Raw genomic sequence first — 6,679 nt, 5'->3', positions numbered from 1 at the left:
AAAAAATTTTATATTGTTTTAAGACGTTTTGAGAAATTTATAGTTTATTGTAATCAGTGTCGCTTATATCAGACCATCATGGAGTAGCGTTTATCAGTACTGGTTTCATAAGCAGCCCATATGAGAGAATTTTATCCAAAAAGGATAGATCAGACTTATTACTACATATATGATGCATTTTTTGCGAAATATCAATGGATGGCTTTAAGAATTTCTTTAATAATATGTTTAGTAGATTTAAGTTTAGAATCCAGAAGAACTCCTAGGTAGCGAAAATGAGTTTTCCTTGGAAGAGAGTGGCCATAATTATAATTGTTAGGTTAACATTAAGTCTTCTTCTTGTACATATAATAGCTTCTGTTTTAAGAACATTAGGCCTAATTTTTTTATTTGTAAAAAAATTGAACACATTTTGAAACAACATTCTGAAGGTGCGTATACATTGTATGGACGTGATAAAAAAGCGATAGTCAAGACCACGGAAAGGGGGGAGGGGGAGGGGTGATGCGAGTGTGACCCCCCCCACCGAAATTCTTGAATCATGTACATAATATACATATACTCTCCTACGTGTGCAGCTGCATGTTCCCCCCAAAAAGTTTTTCATGCTGTATATCCCCTTCCCCTGAAAATTTTTCCTGGCTACGGCCTTAGCGATAGTATATGGTATATAGTATTATCGAATAATGCTACCAGAGTGCCTGCGTCACCTTGGATGTTATAATTGAAAAAATAAAATAAATTGCACCAGGCTAAGCACTAACGTGTGTGGGACTCCAGCTACAATGGTTCTTATTGTAGATTTTACTTTATCAGCCTGTGCATAAATTTTTTATTTGGTAGGTACGGACGGAAAAGGCATATCAAATATTCATGATAGTATATTTCTCTAATTACTAAATTCGAGTTATCATTGTCAAGCTATTCTCTTTGTCTAAAAAAATATATTTTGAATCTCTTCTACAACACATAACAGGTAATCATTCAATTTCGTCTCATTTCTATTTTTCTGCGTGTTATTTCTTAAACAACATAATAAACAAAGTCCCGTTTTAGCCGCTTTTGAACAGATAGATATACACTGCCGTGCAAAAATTTTAGTTCACCTCTCTTTTATGACTGAATAAATTCTCTTAATTTTAATTATACCAAAGTTAAAAAAATTTCTCTTTAAAAGGTTGATTGTTTTCGAAATTCTGTATAAAATAAGCCCAGGGTGAAGCCAATTTGTCTAGTTTTTAAGTAGATATTGCAAAAATAGTGTATATATTTATTCAACTTTTATTCTAATTTGCCTACAGATAAGATGTTTTCAAAATTTGCCAACCTTTTTATTACAACTTCAAGTTCTTGCAATTCGAAAAGAAATTTTTTTACAATTTATACTCGTAGGTTGTTGAAAAAATAGCTTTAAAATGAGTCCAAGAACATTGAAAAATGTTGACTATTTCGAAAGTTATTGAAAACTTAAGAAAACATTGAAATTTACACTTCTTTTGCAATATCTACTTTAAAACTAAACAAACTGGCTTCACTCTGGGCTTATTTTATACATCATTTCGAAAATAACCAACCTTTTAAAGAAAAATTTTTTTAGCTCTGGTATAATTAAAATTAAGAGAATTTATTCAATCATAAGAAAAGACGTGTCCTAAAACATTTGCACGGCAGTGTATTTATTAACCAAATTTAATAAAGATTCATCGAATTACACATTAGGTCCTGCGATTCTTTAAAAACGTAAATTTCTTCATCAAATTTTTTTGTAAATATGTAACTACTATCTTTTGTAAGATGTGGGCATTTTATGGTTATTCGTTTATAATTTTAGAAAAAGAAGATTAGGCATTTATAAGTAGCTGACATAGGAACTTTTTTAAATCATTTGTTTTAAAAATTGAATATTTTTATTCGCCACATGTTTGTAAGCAGATTTTTTCAACTTCTTAGATACATTTTTATGGGGAAACAGTATTTTTGTATCCAAAATAAAAAAGGTTTGTTTTGAAACCTTGGCATAGATAACGTTGTATCAATAAAAATCTATTTTGCTTGAATCTTTGCTCCAACTATGAGCACGTGTTAATATTTGTTTTATGACATAGTTCATTTCAATTAGTGGCACAGAAAATAAAATCCTTGGGTAGAAATCTATTTTTGTACTATCAAAATTGTTCTCGACCAAAAATTTTTGGTGGTTCCAACGTTATTTTGGTCAAGGTCTTAATTGTCCAGAAAATGTAATAGGTTGTGAAGAAATATTCTTTTCACAAATATAGCCAACCAACACGTGCGCTCTGCTTGTGATTAATAAACATTGCTATGTTTGAAGTTAGCTACTAAATGATCATTGGCCGGAATTATACAAGAACAAAAAACAAAACAAAAATATTTTCACATTCTCATCAGAGAAGGTATTAGATTTGTGTAAAATTTGACTCGCCCCCTCCCCCAGTTTTTGTCAAATGTCCACGTTTTGAAACCCCCTGAACCCGAAAAACAGATTTTTACGAATGTGTCTTTCTGTGTGTCTGACTGTATGTATGTCTGTATCCTGCATGTCTAACTCTGAACACGATAACTTTTGACAAATGTAATCTATCAGATTGCCCTTTGGTACACTCGTTTAGTGTCCTAAACTAAAGGCCCTGTTTGTTAAACAGCCATTTTGGATACAAATCCAAAAAGTGGGCACATTTTGAATATTTTTGAGACTCATGCACCTAATGCGTTTTTTCATCAAATTAAAAATCATGAGTCATAGCATTTACAAAATTCCAAAAAACACACAAAAATGAACCTTTTAAGTCAATTAACGGACGATATGAACGAATGGCAAGAGAAGAAAAAGTTTGATTTCTAAATGCCCTAGAAGATTATAATAACAACTTTTTGAATTTTCTTGATAAATCAAAAAATAAATTTTAAAAGCATAAAAAATATTGGGAAATCCAATGGGTAAAAATTTTTCATTCAACATTTTCATAGTGTTTCTAACTTTCTCAAATATAATAATGCATTTTCAAAAAAATATATATGTATATACTTATATACATAATTTAGAAGTTCAAAACGGTAAGGCTGCTCAGTAGATCGTATGTGTAGAGTTTAAATCATAAAGAAAACATTGGATATGAGCAAATTCAGTTTATGGAGAAACGACAGAAGTTGCAATAAAACGTTGAATAACCAAATTTTTTTAAAGAATGCGCTTCTTTTTAAACGGGACAATGAAATTTCGTCTCTTTTAATACCAATGCAATTTATGAATTATAATAATATACATTTATGGGAATGATATAAAATTTCAGGATAAACTCGAGTGCGAAGAACGAGATACGTGATGAGAATGTGTTCGTTAAAGCCGAAGGAGCTTTAACAAAAGAGAATTCACAATCAGTAAATTACGGTTGTCGTTACTTTCCCCTTTATTTTTAAAAAGTCTATGCAGAAAGATCGTGCGCGTAGTGCGAGGTAAATACTTTATCGAACGTGGAGCGCCAGATAAATATATTATCGAGCGCGAAGAGCGAGAACCAACATTCATTGAGAATGCGCCCGCGAAGCAGGCAGATTAAAAAAAAAAATTATGCCTTATTATTAAATGAGGTTTTTACCACTCTTAATATATTTCGAAAACTTTAAAACATTTCAACATTTCTTACAGTGCCCGGAAATATTTTCAGAGCTTAGGAAATCCTATGATTTTCTCTATAACCCCATAAAATCCTTTAAAATAATTTCAAGTACTTTAAAAATCTGCAGCAAATTTAAAAATCCACCACAATCAATTGCAAGTTTCTAAAAGCCCATGGAATCTCATCAATTTTTTGCAATCCCCAGAAATCCTCTGAAACTCGTTAAAATGCTTAGATATCACTCGAAATCCTGTGAGCATTCTGCAAATCTCGAAATTTCTCAAAATCCCTTAAAATGTCTTAAACTTACTTGCAACCTACTGGCAGTGTTACAAAATATTTTTTAAACTTCACAAAATATTTCAATCCTTCACAGTCAATTGCAAGTTTTTGAAAGCCCGTGAAACGTATTACTTTATTAATTTAAATATTATTAATTTAAATTTAGAAAATAAGTAAAAAACAGTTTCAACTAATTATTATACATTTTTTTATTATTAACGTGTTTTGCAACAGAGTTCTGAGGGTGCCTATATATTGTATCGATACGATAAAATGGCGAATAATACGATTGAAGAACCTTCTGTGATTATGCACGTTATATTATAATAATAATTTAAGAAATAATAATATTGCAATATAATTCATATATAATTTTTATTGATTACTTTATTATTATTGTTATTAATTTAATAATCTCTTGAAATATTTTCGAATACTTCAAAATCTCTTAAATATTTTAAAATAATTGTAAATTATGAAAATTATTTTCAATTACTGTAAATTTGGTTAAATCCCTTGAAATCCCGTAATATTCAATGTAATCTTTGGAATTGGTTTAAAACTGTTTAAAGTCTCTCGAAATCTGTTGAAGTCACTTGAAAAATATCTTCTAAGATTTTCAGAAATATTTTGAAGTCTTTGAAATCCTAATATATGGTTTACAGTCAGAATTTGAATGATCCTTAATAACTTCATTACTATAATTGACTTTAAAGAATTAAAGGCAATGAATACTTTTTTATATAATAAAATTAAGTTCTATTCTCTTATCAAGTATAGATAATTTAAGATCTGTATGTTCAAAATTAATTAAATATTAAGTACGACACAACATTGATAAAAATTTAACTTAACAGTAATATACAAATCAAAAGACAATTTTATATCATTCAAAAGCCAATTAAGCTATTTTTCACAAGGATTATCTATTCAGAAAGGATTTATTTTTCGTCTGCTATCGCGAATACTGGTTATGCAAAATGCATTACTGTTATTATAAAAATCATTATAGATCAATTCCAAAAGAGGAGTATGATAGAATAGTGGTTACTAAATTTAGCATCAGAAATAGAAAAGAACTTTTAGTTAGTTACGCGCTATTTTGAAATAATGAAGAAGTAAATCATTCTGAAAAATCTCTAAAAATCTGTTTGGCAGAGGTTATGTAGAATTTCAAAAAGTAAACAAATACGAAAAAGCCAGAAAATGTAAGTCCTGTATTTGTTTTACCATCTAGTTTTAAAGAAAATTGTTAAATTTCATAACAATTAAAATCGCATTTATTTTGCTCATTTAAGATAGGAATTTTCGCTTCTATATTATTAATATCACTGTGTAGAAAATTTCATTTTTCTCACATACCATTAACTTTAAGTCACACGTTAAGCTTTCGTCGTATCCGCATTGCATTTTTCAATCATTCTTTAGTCGTAAAAAAACACTACACTTCTTTATTTCATAGATATCACTTTCTAGATAACTTGAACCAAATAGCTTTTCATTGACTTTTTTAAAGGATAATTCACTTTTCAGTACTTTAAAATAGCGTGTAGCTAGAAAACAAGAATCTTTTCTTTTTAGAGTATAAATCTAATATTTGATATTCTTGCATACTTTATTTTTTAAGTTCTTGAACAATGATGTTTATACAGGCAGCAATGCACCCGCGCGCAGAAATTTCCCCATCTTTTCCTATTTGAAGTTGGGTTCCGATGGGGTCCCCTTTAAGAATATCTAGTAAAAAACTGGTTGGGGCCTCTATCAGAATATCTAGTCTAGAAAAAGCTTATGGGTGCCCTGTTAGGTTCTAGTGAACACTTCCGTGCTTCGTAGAGGTATCGCAAATCTATCTGTATCTAATGAGGACCCGACCAGAGAACTCCAACAATTTTGCATTGCCTAAAATATTAATTTTGAGGCTTTTTAAGGTTTAAGTATGCAGGAATAATGTTTTTATAAGCATTTAAACTCATTATTCTCGAAAACTTGATTTATAGCACGAATTAATATTTTCTTCGGGGTCAAGCAGATATGTTGCAGTTAAAGTTAAAGAAGTTATGTCAAGTACAGCTGACCAGTGCTTTAACAGAACAGTACTGGCCCAGTAGTGGTCACCAGTATAGGTAATTGCCAGTTCGCCCAGTACTGGATAATAGCTGACTCCATGATCGGCGAAGTACTATGCCGACAGTATATAAAGATTAGAAAAATTTAAAAATTACGTTTAAAGTAGAAAAAAAAGAAAGAAACGAAAATTTCATGTGGTTGTAAAAAGTTCTAAAGTTGTCTACATCAGGAAAAAACCAAATATTACACGAAGAAAAATTTGAGTTGATCAAAATCATTTATTTAAAACTTGTTTTATTGATATATTTGTTAACAGTTTGTATATTTTACAATTACATAATGTCGTAGAATAATAAATATTTAATTAGAAAAGGAGAGTTTAAAATTTGAGTAGGTTTACCGCAATGATTAAGACTCATTAGGCATTGGGAATATCCAGTTTTCGTGACAGTCCGAATAAAAATACTTCGACATGAGTTCGACTTGAATTGCCCCCAATCGAGACATGCTGGATTCGAAAAGTTCCACTTAAGCCTGCCTCAGTTTTGAGACGGAGCCAGACTTCAATTTATGTTTTGGTGAAATTTTTTATGTCTTGAAGACATAAATTTATCTCTTGAGTCGTATTTTTCTAACTCCAACACGTGCGGTTTATAACTTTGAGCATATACCTGCCCTAACAAAAAGGTTAT

General features: G+C 30.2%; 1 long non-coding RNA gene across 1 annotated transcript in view; it reads left to right on the top strand.

Moving 5' to 3' along the window:
* The first annotated feature begins 698 nt into the window (after positions 1-698).
* LOC117177067 overlaps positions 699-6,679 on the top strand; it is an 11,183-nt gene continuing 5,202 nt past the window's right edge. The window contains exon 1 of the long non-coding RNA XR_004467660.1: positions 699-839. This is a non-coding gene — a long non-coding RNA (uncharacterized LOC117177067). The remainder of the gene's footprint in view (positions 840-6,679) is intronic.

The sequence above is a fragment of the Belonocnema kinseyi genome, chromosome 7, assembly GCF_010883055.1.
Source record: "Belonocnema kinseyi isolate 2016_QV_RU_SX_M_011 chromosome 7, B_treatae_v1, whole genome shotgun sequence".
In the NCBI taxonomy this organism is placed as follows: domain Eukaryota; kingdom Metazoa; phylum Arthropoda; class Insecta; order Hymenoptera; family Cynipidae; genus Belonocnema; species Belonocnema kinseyi.
This window is presented reverse-complemented; position numbering and strand designations above follow the sequence as displayed.